Source organism: Eulemur rufifrons, chromosome 10, assembly GCF_041146395.1.
Source record: "Eulemur rufifrons isolate Redbay chromosome 10, OSU_ERuf_1, whole genome shotgun sequence".
Taxonomy (NCBI): Eukaryota; Metazoa; Chordata; class Mammalia; order Primates; family Lemuridae; genus Eulemur; species Eulemur rufifrons.
Window position 1 is genome coordinate 35,973,211 of NC_090992.1, and position 13,941 is coordinate 35,987,151.

Below are 13,941 nucleotides of genomic sequence, written 5' to 3' on the forward strand. Positions count from 1 at the left end.
GTGCCGGCAGCTGCAGTCAGTCAAAACGCACTGTGGGGGCAGCACCCAGAGAATGTGGGCCCAGCACCAGTCTCTCCTGCTACAGCGTGTTCCGGTTAGCGTTAACACTCCGCTGACATCACCTCAGCTTGTTTGTGGAGGTCAATGTGTGCTGTAGCCGTGTGTGTTCATCCACTGCGAATAACATCCTGCTTTGTGATATATACATTCAACAATCCATACTGATGCACTATTGCTCCTGCATCACAGAAACTGAAGGCAGTACAACAGCCATGGACAGTAAGAATAAAAAGGAAAGAAAACGGGAGAGGGACTTTCAAAGACTGGGATGTCCCCCCCAACTCCCGTCTATCACATCTAAACTTTGTGCTACCTGTTGAGCTATGAAATATTAAAATTCGCATTTTACTCTTCTGTATACAAGCCAGCTGGACTCTGATTTTTATGATACGTGTTTATAAGATCAGATTATTAGAAACTCGCTTACTTTGGATTTACGGATACAAATGGTGGGGTGCAACAATAAGAACAGAAATGCTTCTGGACACAGGCGGGATTGTCCAGTGAGTGACCCCAGGTTCTTTCTCTCAGTTGCTTGGCAACAAGCTCTGTGGGATGTTGGTTCCCCCACCCAGCCTGGGGGCCATGGCCAAGGTCGCCTTCCCAAGGGCTTGCAGCCCCTCAGTGGCCTTCCTGCTTTAACGGGGCTCCCTGCTGCAGGACATTCGGCCCGTGTTTCCCCGTGCTCTGCAGCTGGTGTCTCCCAGCATCCCGTACACATCTGCCACCTAAGCGTAGGCTGCCTGGAGTCCAAACAGTTTGGCCTCTGGCCCAAGGAGGAAAACAAACAAACACCCCCCAGACACACACAAATCCCCCAAACAACACAAAAGACCCCAGCAGGACGCAGGTCCTTCAGCTTTTGCACAGCCACGTGACTCCCCCAGCTGCACCTTGGCCCAGCCACCCCTCCCTGCAGGATGCTGAGGGACCACAAGGCTCATGCAAACCACCTATCTTCTGCCCAGAGTCAACTCGTACCAAGTGACTCTCATGGGGGTTCACGCCAAGTCATTCCGTAAGACAATAAAAATGCCACAAATAAAACCTCGGCTGAGTTCACAATAAATTACATCAAGAAAAAGACAGAGCACTTCAACATCAATCAGCACGGAAGGCAAGAACATCTAAATGAAGCTGGACGTCAGTCTACTGTTCCAACACACACCACGTCGGTGGGGGTTACACAACAAGAAAGGCTAAACCGCAGGGAAGGTTGTTCAGACACCTGCAGACACTGTGAGTCCAGTATGTCCCCACTGTCCCTCTCATTGCAAGGCACACACTGAGTAATCTGGGGGGACAACCGGGACCGGCCCCAGAGTGGTCTTTGGGCCTCCACCGGGAACACGGAACTCACAGAAGAAAGGGCTTTGTTCGTGGTGGCCACCAGCAGGGACAGACAGATGACCACATCTACCATGGTATTCTCTCCACCTTATAATGTCCCAAAATTTAAAGGGGGACTTTGCAAGTGTGTTTCCGCTCTGTTTAAATATTTGCCCCCACAGGTGGCTGGCGTCCTGGTCAGAAACGGTAACGAGTCGGGACGAGCCAGGAGACTGGGAAGAAGCACTTGTGCCGTAGCTGCCTGCCAGGCACGTGCCTGTGCGAGGCCCCGTGGCCGGGACAGTGACAGAGGTGTCCCGCCTGCCCCTGAGCAGCTCAGAATGTGACAGAGGAGGTGGGGAAGGGGAACCGTCTGCCATAAGCGGAAAGTGCAGACAGCGAAGATTCCCAGAGGCCTTTTGTTCCGCAGGTGCCAGGTGCCAGGTGCTCACATCCCTGCGGCAACTCGTTTAATCTTCACGGCAAGCCTGCAGGTAGGCAGTAGGGCACCCATTTCACAGATTTGAAAACTGGAGCCTAGAAAAGCAAAACTTATGTGGGGAAGATAAATCGTGAGCAAATGCGGTGAACGCTGTAGCAGAGGTATAACCGAGGCACACATGCCTGGCACGCTCCCCCTGGGGGGGTCGGAAAGACTTACCAGAAGAAACGAAGGAGTTGGAGGTGCCATGGTGGGAAGACATGGACCAGGTGGAAGAGCAAGGACATGAATGCAAGGGAGAGGGACCAGCGTGGCAAAGCCATGGAGTTATGACAGGATGTGGTGCGTGCCGGGAACAATGAAAAATTCAACGACGTTAAGGTTCAGGCAGCAGATGGGGAGATGAGCCAGCTGGGGGCGCTGTGGATGGGCACACGTGCACAGCGGCAGAAATGAGAGGCTCCTAGACAGGGGGTGCTAAAGACTTCTAATCAGGAGTGTGACAAGCTGAAGCGGCCATCAGGGTACCCTGTCGCTAACCCAGGACTCACGTGGCAGAATCATTACAAACGGGAGAAAGTATCCGCCATCTAGGAGTGAAGGAGCGATGCCCTCCTGAATTTGACATCAGCACCCACGTGGTGCCGTCACTGAGGGTCTGCTGTGGGCTGGGCTTGGTGCCTTTGGAGAGGCCTTGTGATCTCATGACCCTCCGAAGAGATTTTACTCAGCAGAGTTTAGCTTTTTGAAACCCTCTACTCCTAGGAAGAGGGTACAGGGCGGAGATATGAGATTAAGGGGCTCAGAGGTTTAGGCTGCTATCTTATTTCTGCAGCTGTACTACACCTGACATAGTCCCTTACCTATGACGGTATTTGATAAAATGACTATTACCAGGTTAAACCTCACTAGTTTAGACCATTTGCAGTATAATCTTTGTAAATTAATAAAAACGTTAAGTTGCGACCATGGCGTTACACTCTCAAAAGCAGGTTGTCTCAGCGCGTGCCATGGGACACCGGCCCTGGAAAGTGTCTGCAAAATGACAGTGAAGACGTAACACACTGAGCCTGAGGAGTGTCCTGATTATCCACTGCTGTGTAACAAACTACCCCCAACTTCGTGGCTTAAACTAGCAATGACTGTATCACACATCATGCTCACGGAGGTCTGCTCAGACGGACCCGCTGGGTGGCTCCTGCTGGCATCTGGGCTGGTCTTAAAGGCCTCTGCTGGTTCCATTAACATAGCTGGTGCCTTGATGGGAACAACTAGAAGGCTGGGCTCTGCCGAGCCACTGTCCCTCTCCAAGTAGTCTTTTTTAAAGAAAAAATAAATTTTATTGTGTATACGAGGGCTGTCCTGAAAGAATCCAGCCATGTTAAACATTCTCATTATTTTACCAATGGCTGGGTACTTTCCCGACAGCCCTCTTATTTGAAGTTCGTGACACGATGTTCTGGGATACATAGTGATAGTAAAGTGCTCACTGTGGTGAAACAGATGAACAGATCTATCATCTCATGCAGTTACTTTTTGTGTGACAAAAGTATTTAAAAAAGCTCAAATGCTCAGAGAATGAAACAGTGGTCACCATGGGGGGCGGGGCAGGGAGTTGCAGGTCAAAAGAAACAAATGGCAGATGCGTGGGAGGAGCACGTCTGGAGATCTAATGCAGGACACCAGGACTACTGTGAATGAAATTGTATCATGTCGGGGATTTTTGTTAAGCAGGTAGATTTTAGTTGCTCTCCTCCAAGTAGCCTAAGGGCAATGCGTGAGATCTCTCCAGCAGGGTGGTGGAAGCTTCTACATGGTGACTCAGAATTACAAGAGACCATGGTAAAAACTGGGATGTCTTCATGGTGAGGTCCCAAACTGCCAGTGTCACTCTCGCCATATTTTGCCAAAGAACTTACAGGTCAGGCCAGACCCAGTAGGTGGAAGGACAGACACGACCTCATAATGGGAGATTCCCGTGCATGTGTGAGAGAGGGAAGTGATGACAGCCATTGTGGAGCCAAGCAATGGGGATGATGGCAATGGGGATGGTGTCGGTCCACCAAGTTCCATCTCTTTTCCAATGTCTTGCCTCAGCGGGCCCAAGGCCTGGTGTCCTGTCCCCTCATGGCTTTAATTTGAAAGCTCCCTCCATGGACCAACATCAGTGGGCTTCCTGGAGGAGGTGGGCCCAAAAGATGAGTGAGGTGTGGCAGGCGGAGGAGAGAGGTGAAGGCAAGCCCGGTCTGGGGGCTGGGAGTGGACAAAGGCCCAGAGGTGGGGCACGGGACCAGGCCAGGGGCCCACGCTGGCTGGTCTCGGGTTCCCTGGCAGGGTAACCACAGCTGGGGTGGCCTCTCAGGTGACACGAGGAGTGAGAGCCTGTGTTCTGTCCCAAGGTCGTCCTGTGCCTTCTCCTCACCACCCAAGTTTCAGCCATGATGTCCCCTGCTCAGAGAAGCTTCCCTTTCCTTTCCTTCCTGGACCTTGCTCGGAGGGTGCCTTGTTGCACGGCCTTCTCCTCCCCCTCGACCGAAAGCTTGCTGAGGACAGGGACCCTGGTGTCTCGGTCCCAGCTGCGCTCCAGAGCAGCCCATGTTAGCCACTCCATATTCATGGACGGGGTGAATGGATGAATGCCTGCGGTCCCTGGGGAGCCACCGGTGGTTCTGGAGCAGGAGGGGGCAGAGGTCATAGAGACAGACCCTCGGGAGGAGAGGGAGGCGCTGAGCGGGGTCAGCGGAGCGGTCTGGGTGGAGAGCAGGGTCCGAGCCGGTGTCTCTGAGCAGAAACAGTTCCCCAGCTCAGGGAGAGCCAGCGGAGGGACATACGTGCCCCTGCCTGCCCAGCCCCCCTCTGGTAGGGAGGCCCCGTGGGGGCGGCTTCCTGCAAACACAGCTCCACACGACTGTGTGTTTTCCTGAGCCACGGGGTGGGCCTGGGGACCCCTCAGTGCGCACAGGGAAGGCTGGGCAACCACCAGTGCGGCCCCTTTGTGCGACGGGGGTGGACATGGTGGCCAAGGGAGGGGACCAGCTGGCACTCAGGTCAGTGGCTGCACAGCTCGGCCAGCCTAGCCCCAGTGGCCAGGCCCTCCCTCCCTGCCGCAGGGCACCCCGATACCCAGACATGGATCCACTTGGGCAGGCGCGAAGACAGCCACCAGCTGCTGGGGGTTCCATCCCCACTGCGGACCTCAGATTCTGCATCTGTCACTTGGGACTGTGACCCTGGCCTTGTTCTGGATCGCCAGGTGCCCGGCAGCTTCTGCAGATTGACGTTTATTTGGAGGCATGGGGCCCCATCCAGGAACCCCCCCCAAAATACCAGGGTGCCATGGGCCTGCCCCTGCGGAGGTGGGGAAGCGACAGGAGAACGGGCCACCCCCGTCGCACAAAGGGGCCGCACTGGTGGTTGCCCAGCCTTCCCTGTGCGCACTGAGGGGTCCCCAGGCCCACCCCGTGGCTCAGGAAAACACACAGTCGTGTGGAGCTGCGTTTGCAGGAAGCTGCCGGGCGTCTTGGAAAGGCTCACAGACGTGTTCGCCACCCGCTCCTCACTCCTGCCGTGCAGAGACAAGACTCGACCTGACCACAGGCCCTGGGGCTTGTTGGCAGCTGGTGCGAGAGAAAAGGGGGCAGGGGGAGCCGGGGAGGGGTGCACCACGTGCCTCCTGCGGGCCCGATGAGGGACTGTCCCCAGGGCTGCAGGGGAGCCCACCGCCTCACCTGGCAGATGAGGGAGAATAAACTCCTCGGGGTGTCCTGGCCTCACAGGTCTCCAGCTGGGCCCCAGCCCAGGCACAGCCAGGCCCTGGCCGGCGGGGGTGGGCCCTGGGGCGGGGGAGGCAAAGGCATCGCTTTCCCGGTCCCTCCTTGTGCCGTGCAGGGTCAATCATGAAACGGTCAGGTTAGAAGAGAGCGGTGGAGGGTGCAAACATGTTTTAGAGAGGTGACTTTGGAATTGTGGTTTCCCCGACTGGCGTTTTAAGGCCGTGATACTTCTGGGGTGAAATCACAGAGTGTTCAGGCCGAGGTCGTAGAATATTAGTTTCACATCGCAGCTTGCGGGCTGGGAATCGCAGCATCCTTGGGGAGGAGGGAGAGCAGCGTGTGTTGAAACCCGCGGACGGCAGAATCTTGGTGGCGCTGAATCAGTTCTTTCCAGGCTTTTGCGCAGCGGGGAGAGGAACGACCCAGGGTTCTGCCCTCAAGACCAGACGCTCGGCCTAGCGCGAGAGTCAGGCTGGAGCAGCACAGGTGGGGATTCAGGCGACACAGTGCAGGAGAACCGCGACCCAGAAGGAGAGAGAAGAGCTCAGAGGAGGAACGGTTTCCTCCCGGAGAAGTGCAAGGACTGCTAAGGGGAGGAAGGGACCTCTCAGCAGGGCTTTGAAGGAGGAGCCGGCGTCCTCCAGACGGCCAAGGCAGCGAGAAGGAAGAGGGCAGTCTGGGCAGGCGCAGGCGTGGACAAGACCACAAAGCACTAACGCAGCACGGCGTGGGGGCCCCGAATGGCCGAGGGCGATGAGGCTGCAGAGAGGGCAAGGCCTGAGGGCCAGGCCGGGAGCAAGACTTCCTCCTACGCCGGGGTGCCCGGAGACGGCTTTGGTGAGGAGCGTGCGGGCAGCTTCTGGGCCTGTCTGGGACAGAGCGGAGGACAGAGTGAAGGAGCCATGGCCGCGATCGGTCCCTAAACCCCACAGGGGTCCAGGCTGGGGTGTGTGCGGAAGGCAGTTTAGGAAGCAGAACAGGCAGGACCCAGCTGGGGGTGTGTTTGGGCGACAGGGGGGCCCTCACTGGGATGGGGACCTGGGGCCGAGGAGATCAGTTTTAGGGGAGACGGTTAGGGTACTTGGGGGCACGGGAGTGGGAGATCCTGCGGGCCACAGGCAGGGATGCCCAGGGCCGCTGGTACCTGGATCTTCCTAGCAGCCACCTGCGGGAGGAGGTAGTGGAGGCTCTGGCGTTTGTGGCATGGCCCGTGGGAGGATTCTCCTTGCCAGTCCCCTTTGCTCACTGTCCCACCCACAGGGGCCTCCTCACGGCTCCTCACACACACTGCTATGTCCCTGCCTCAGGGCCTTTGCACTTGCCGTCCCCTCTGCCTGGATGCTCTCCTCCCAGACGTTCACCCCTCACCTCCTCACGTCTGTGCCCAAATGTCACCTCTCCAAGAGGCCTTTCCCGACCACCCTATTTGAAGCTGCCCTCCCACCAGTCTCACCACTTCCTGTTGCTGCCCATGTTTTATTGTTCTGCATAGCCCTCGTGACCACCTGACATGCTACTGGTAGTTTGCCAAGTCATCCTGGCATGGCTGGGAGAAGTGAGAGCGCTTGCTGCGGAAGGCCTCCTGCGGGACAGCACAGGCTCAGACGGAAGCTCCTTCCCACCTTCCTAACTCTGCTCCAGTGGGTAGCAGTGAATGAATATTTTATTTTAAAGCCTGTATGTAGCTTTTGTATTACTCTAGGCACTATTCTAAGTACTTCATATATATTGATTCATAAGATTCTCAGAACAACACAATGAGGGAAGCACTTTATGTCCCTTTTACAAATGAGGAAACAAGGCACAGAGAGGCTAACTGACTCGCCCAAGGTCACACAGCTAATAAGTAGACAGCCAGGCTATGAATCCAGGCGGTCTGGCTCCAAGAGTCTACACACCTGCTAGCCTTCCTCTCTTTGTGCATTAACTCATTCATTCATTAAATATTTACAGTGTCTTCTTTGTGTCAGGTGCAAGATTTTAGAGACCAACAGATGACCAAGAAATGGCACCATGGCCATCTAGGAGGAAATGCTGAAGTAAATAACGGAAAGGGAGAAACATACTCATTCGGCAGACAGGTGCTGACTGACACCTGCTATATGTCAGCTGTTGTAGGTGTGGAAATCAGAGATAGCTAAGACACGGTTTCTGCTTGTGAGGGGCTCCCATTCTGGTGACGGAGGGAGAAGAGTGAATCACTGCTCGCAAACATGGCGACATGAACTGGATTTGGTGGAGGACAGTGTAGGGACTGTGGGCCCCAGAATAGAAGGTCTAAGAATTGGGGGGTTGGTTTGGATGCGTGGATGGCTGAGTGGTAGGACGGATGGGTGGATGTGTGGATGGATGGGTGCCGGATAGATATCGGAAGTGTAGAGAGGTAGATAGTATTTGGAAGGATGGTTTGATGAATGGTTATAGGGATGGATAGATGGATGGATGGACGGACTGATGGTTAGACAAATAGCTATTAGCAGCTGTGTGGATGGATGCTTGGCTAGTTGGATGGACAGAAGAATGGATGGATGGATGAATAGTTATTTGGAAGGATGGTTGGGTGAATGGATGAGTGAAAAGCTGAGGTCATTGCTAGAAATTTGGACATTTTCCCACTGACATTACCACACCAGCTCAAAGAAAGGGTTGGAAATCCATGCATTCATTCATTCAACAAATATTAAGCACCTACTGGTGTGTCTGGTACCGTTTCCGGCTCTGGGATTAGACATGGTACTTGCCTTTATGGATCTGACATTCCAGGGGAAGGCAGATGACAAACAAATAATAGAATGCATGTAGAATCTGTTGTCCTAGAGTAATAAATGCTATGATGAAAAAATAAAGCCAGATGAGAGGGCAGAGATGGCAGGAGGAGGCAGTTTATTTTGGGTGGTCAGGAGAGGCCTCTCTGAGAAGGTGAGTTGTGAACAGGCAGTGAGGAAGTGACCGTCTAGGGAACAGCATTTGAGTCGGAGGGAATAGCTAGTCAGAGAGCCCAGAGGCAAAGAGGCCAGTGCGGCTCTCAGGGAGGAGATGAGGTCACAGACAGGTGTGTTGGGGAGGGGGGAGTTTGGGTTTGGCCGTGTCCTGCAGGGTGATGGAGGACATTGAACCTGGGCTGATCTGCCTTTGGAAAGGCACCACCTCCCTGCACCCCCTGGAGGGGGATGCGCTCCTGGCCCTGCTCCCTCCTGGCTGCTTCACAGCTGGGAGGCCGTCAGCATTTGGATTACGGCTCCCAGCTCCCCACGGTTTACAACTCAACCATAACACAGGCCCTGGGCAACATGTGGCACCTCTGAGTGGTTTACTTGCTCACCCTTTCTATATTTAGTGCCACTAATGCTCGCTGGCCAAGTTTTCAGAGAGAAAAAGGAGGAGAAATTGAGGGGCGGGGAGTTGGTTAAATTTTGTGTTTTGTTTTTGGTTTTAAACACACAGACCTATCTTTCAGTTGTTTTCTGAGATTGTTAAATTTTGTGTTGTGTTTTTGGTTTTAAACACACAACCTATTTTTCAGTTGTTTTCGGAGATTGTTTCCCAGCCCTTAAAGGGTTGCGGGGCAGCTGTCGGTGTATTCTGTGAGTGCTCACTTCTAAGCAAGACAGCCGAATCCCTTGCAAAGCTGCCCTCTTCTCTTTACAGTGTGTGGCTGCTTGCTGGTGACAGAGCTGGGTTTAAAGGACATCCCGGATGAGTGTGTGACTAAGGGACAAAGGCATCAGTTACTTAATATTTCCCATGGTGTGGGCGGGGCTTCAGGCCAGGTGTTCCCACCCCCTCTGGCTGAGGATGGGACCCCCTCTGAGGCCTCCAGTCCAGGGCTCTGCAGGCGTCTCACACTTAGTGTGCACACGAGTCACGTGGGGAGCGTGTGCAAATGCAGCTGCCGAGTCCGTGCGTGGGGCCCGGGCGGCCCCTGAGATTCTGCATTTCCAGTCAGTTCCCAGGAGACGCGGACGTCGCTGCTCCAGGAACCACACTCGGAGCACCCGGGGTTTCCACCAGCGCGTCCAGCTGAAATGTTCTATAACACAAGCCACACCTGTCACATAACATTTCCCAGTTGTCACATCAAAAAGGGAAAAAGAGATGACATCAAATTTAATAAGATATTTTATTTAACCCAGTTTATGCCAAATAGTATCATTTCAATATGTAATCTATATAAATTACTGAGATATTTTACAGTTCTTTTGTGTAATAAGTCTTTGAAATCTGGTGTTTGTTTTACACTTATAGCACATCGCAGTTCAGATTAGTGACATTTCAAGCAGTCATGTGGCCGGTGGCTCCTGGTTTGGAGGGTGCAGATCTAAATCTGCCTTGAATACCTCTGGTGCTAGGGAGCTCAATACCTTCTGGGAAGTCCACTCCGTAGCTTCATGGTCTGAGTTGGGAGTTGACCGTAGGACTAGCTGGGGAGACCCAGCTTCACTCTCTGCGTCCCCAAGCCAGTTGGCTTTCTCTGTGAGCCCAGTTCCTCACATCCTCTGCCTCAGGTAGCCACACGGCCGTCCTGAGATGGTTTCTGTGGTTGTTCTCAGTCTCTGCTTTTCTTGTTGAAGAACCTGGCTCAGGGACGCTGACTGATGTCCTCAGGGACACCCAGCCAGGAGATGGCAGAGCTGGGACTTGAAGTCTGGACTTTGAAACCTCGTCTCCCTCTGCTGTAAGAGGCCCTGGGTCCTTCAGTGTGACCTGGTTTCAGAGGACCTTCCAGGTTCACTCACGCTCCTGCAGACACACTTATTTCTATTTATGCGGTGAATTACATTGATAGATTTGCAAATGTTGAACCATCCCTGCAACTCTGGGATGAAGCCCACTTGGTTGTAATTATTTTTTTGATAAGCAGCTGAATTCAGGTTGCTAGGATTTTATCAAGCATTTTTGCATCTATATTCATAACAGATATTGGTCTGTGGTTTTCCTTTTTTGTTGAGTCCTTTCCTGGTTTTGATAACAGAGTGATGCTGGCTTTGTAAAACATGTGGGGAGGACTGCTTCCTTCTCAATGCTGTGGAATAATTTCTGCATGATAGGACCTGTTCTTCTTTGTAGGCCTGGTCATATTCAGGTGGGAAACCATCTGGTCCGGCACTTTTTTTTTTAAAGGAAGGTTTATGGTTGCTGTTTCAGTTTTGATACTTGATATTGATCTGTTCAGAAACTCTATTTCTTCCTGATTGAGCCTAAGTGGGCTGTCTGTTTCTTAGAAGGTTGTCCATTTCTTCCATGTTTTCAAGTTTATGTGCATAGAGATTAGCATAGTATTCATAGATGATATTTTGTATTTCTATGATATCAGTTGTAATTTCTCCTTTTTCATTCCTGATTAAGCTTATTAGAGTCCTTTCTTTTCTGCTTCTGGTTAATCTAGTGAGAGGCATGTCAATTTTGTTTATCCTTTCAAAGAATAAACCTTTTGTTTTAGTAATCTTCTGTATATTTTTTTGATTGCTGATTTCATTTAGTTCTGCTCTGATCTTGGGGATTTCTTTTCTTCTGCTGGGTTTGGGATTGTTTTGCTCATCCTCTTCCAGTTCTTTGAGATGATTCACCAGATTGATGATCTGTGATCTTTCTGCCTTTTGGATGTAGGCAGCTATGGGTGTAAGTTTTCCCCTCAGGACTGCTTCAGCTGTGTCCCACAGATTTTGAAAACTTGTGTCCCTTTTTTCATTTAGTTCAAAGAATGTTTTGATTTCCATCTTAATTTCCTCCTTGACCCAATAATCCTTCAGCAGTAGGTTGTTTTGTTTCCGTGACTTTGTGTAGAGCTGATTGTTTCTGTTGGAGTTAAGACATATATTTTTATTACCACAAAGGTGCATGACAGCTTCAATCATCTAAAGGTCTTAAGCCTGTGCCTTCACAATAAGCAGCCCTCCCTGTCAGGTGCTGATGAAGTCACTCCATAGTGACATTCTGGTTTGGGGTATTTGTGAAGTGCAAATTCTGACTGACCTTTAGAAGAAACCTGTAGCCATGACAAAGAGGAGTCAGGTTCTCTCTCTAGTGTTTTCTGTTCAATAAAAATCCACAGAATCAAAATTTGAAATACTCTGATTGTGCCTCGACTCACTAAAGCACAGCAGAGCCCCAGCTTGAGATGGTGCTGAAGTCACCATGAGCCCTGGGCACAGTCAGATTTGTCAAGAGACCCAGCTGGGCTCCTAAGGGTCTATTCACATGAGCATCCAAGGAGCTTCGGTGGCAGGTGAGAGGGAGTGAGATGTAGGAAGACCATGCTGGAATTTGGTACTTTCTTCATTACTCCCACAGGTAGTTGGAGCACAGGGAGGCTTGAGGTCCCAGAAGCTGGGGCAGGATTCACGGGGCAGAGGAGGCAAATGGCAGCAGGCACGAGGTAAAGGGGAAATGTACGCAAATACCACCAGCGCTAACCGCAGAAGGCAACAGGAGTCTCAGGAAATAAATCCAAAGAGAAGGGACTTGAAGAGAAGTTAAATACAGCATGGAATGAAAATGTGCTCAACATCGTTAGGGAGACACACGATGAGGTACCAGCACACACAGCAGAATGGCAAACATTAAACGTTAGCAGTTCCAAGCACTAGTGAGGTTGTGGAGTAACTGGAACTCTTATACGCTACTGATGTCAATTGGTACAAGCACTCTGGAAAATTCCTTGGCAGTATCATCATAATATGCACATACCTCATGATCCCACAGTCTCACCCCTGGGTAACAGTAAGTGCACATTCCAGCGTCCAGTCCAAGGAGTTGGGAGTCATCACTCTGTCCTAACGATAAGCCAAACCTGAACTAACAACCACCAACAACTCTTCCTACGTCTGGCAGAGAAGTGAGGTGACAGGGCAAAGTGTTGCCCCCAAACTAGAGATAGACAGACAGGCAAATACGGAGATCACTAGTCACCAGAACAGAGCAAAGCGCAGAAGCCTCCCCAGGAACCAGTACCAGCTCAGGAAAACCTAACCTGCAGCTGACACACTGCCGGGGGCTCCGTGGGGACAAGTCTGAGAGTTACACACTCCAAGGAGGCCCAGTCAGAAGGCCCCACACTTTCGTGAGTTTTACCTCCAGGAATCCTACCAGGCTCTTACAGGGACTTTTGGAGAAAAATCCCCCTGGTGCCTCCCACAGGGGGCTGGGAAATAAGCCAGAGCACTCTGCTCTTCTTAACAAGGCCCCTCGTGAGAAACAATTTAACCAGGGCCTGACCCACTGGGCTTTACCAGAGCCTGAGTGTCGCAGGGGAAGAGGAATTCCCAACTCCTGCCACTCTTTCCATCCTGTTCCACCTAACGGGGTGGGGGAGGAGACCGAGAGCACACGGGAAGGTCACAGCTCAGGGCACGGGGTCCCCAAGAGACTTAGACCTACTGTGGGACTAAAGAATGCCTCCCCTCCCCCAACACCTTATGGTAACACCACTAAAGGCTGTTACCTGTCCTGGGTTCCCTTTACCCAGGACATCATGTCTAGCTTTCAACAAAATTCATGAAGCATACTAAGAGGCAAAAGTAAAATCAAATCAAATCACAGTTTCAAAAGGTAGATGAAGCATCAGGTCCAGATTCAGATATGGCAGGAATGCTGGAATGATCAGACTGGAAATTTAAATATACTAGGATAGATATGCCAAGGGGTCTAATGACAAAAGCCAACAGCATGCAGGAATAGATGTGTAATGCAAGAAAAATGGAACTTCCAAAAAGAATAAGAAAGAAATGCTGGAGATCCGAAACAGGGCAACAGAAATGAAGGATGCCTTTGACAGGCTCATTCCAAGACTGGACACAGATGAGGAAGACTCTCTAGGCTTGAGGATTCTCCAGCAGAAACTTCCAACCCTGAGGAGGAGGAGGGAGGACTGAAAAAAATAAGACAGAATATCCAAGAACTGCGGGTCATCTACGAAAGGTGTAACATACAAATAATGGGAATACAAGAAAGAGAAGAAAGACAGAAAGGAACAGAAAAAATGCTGGAAGCAATAATGGCTGAGAATTTCCAAAATTAGTGTCAGACACCAAACCAGAGATCCAGGAATCTCAGAGCACACCAAGCAGGATAATTGTTAAGAAAAAGAAAACAAAAAGCAAAAAAAAACCACACAGATACATACCCACAGACATATCATATTGAAAATGCAGAAAATTAAAGATAAAGAACAAAATCTTGAAAGAAGCCATGGTAGGGAGGGATCCCTTATCAATAGAGGAAGAAGGATAAGAATTATGTCAGATTCACCTCAGAAAACACGCAAGGAAGAAGAGGGTAGAGTGAAATATTGGATGTGCTGAGAGAAAATAGCCACCGATCTAGAACTCTATTCTCTGC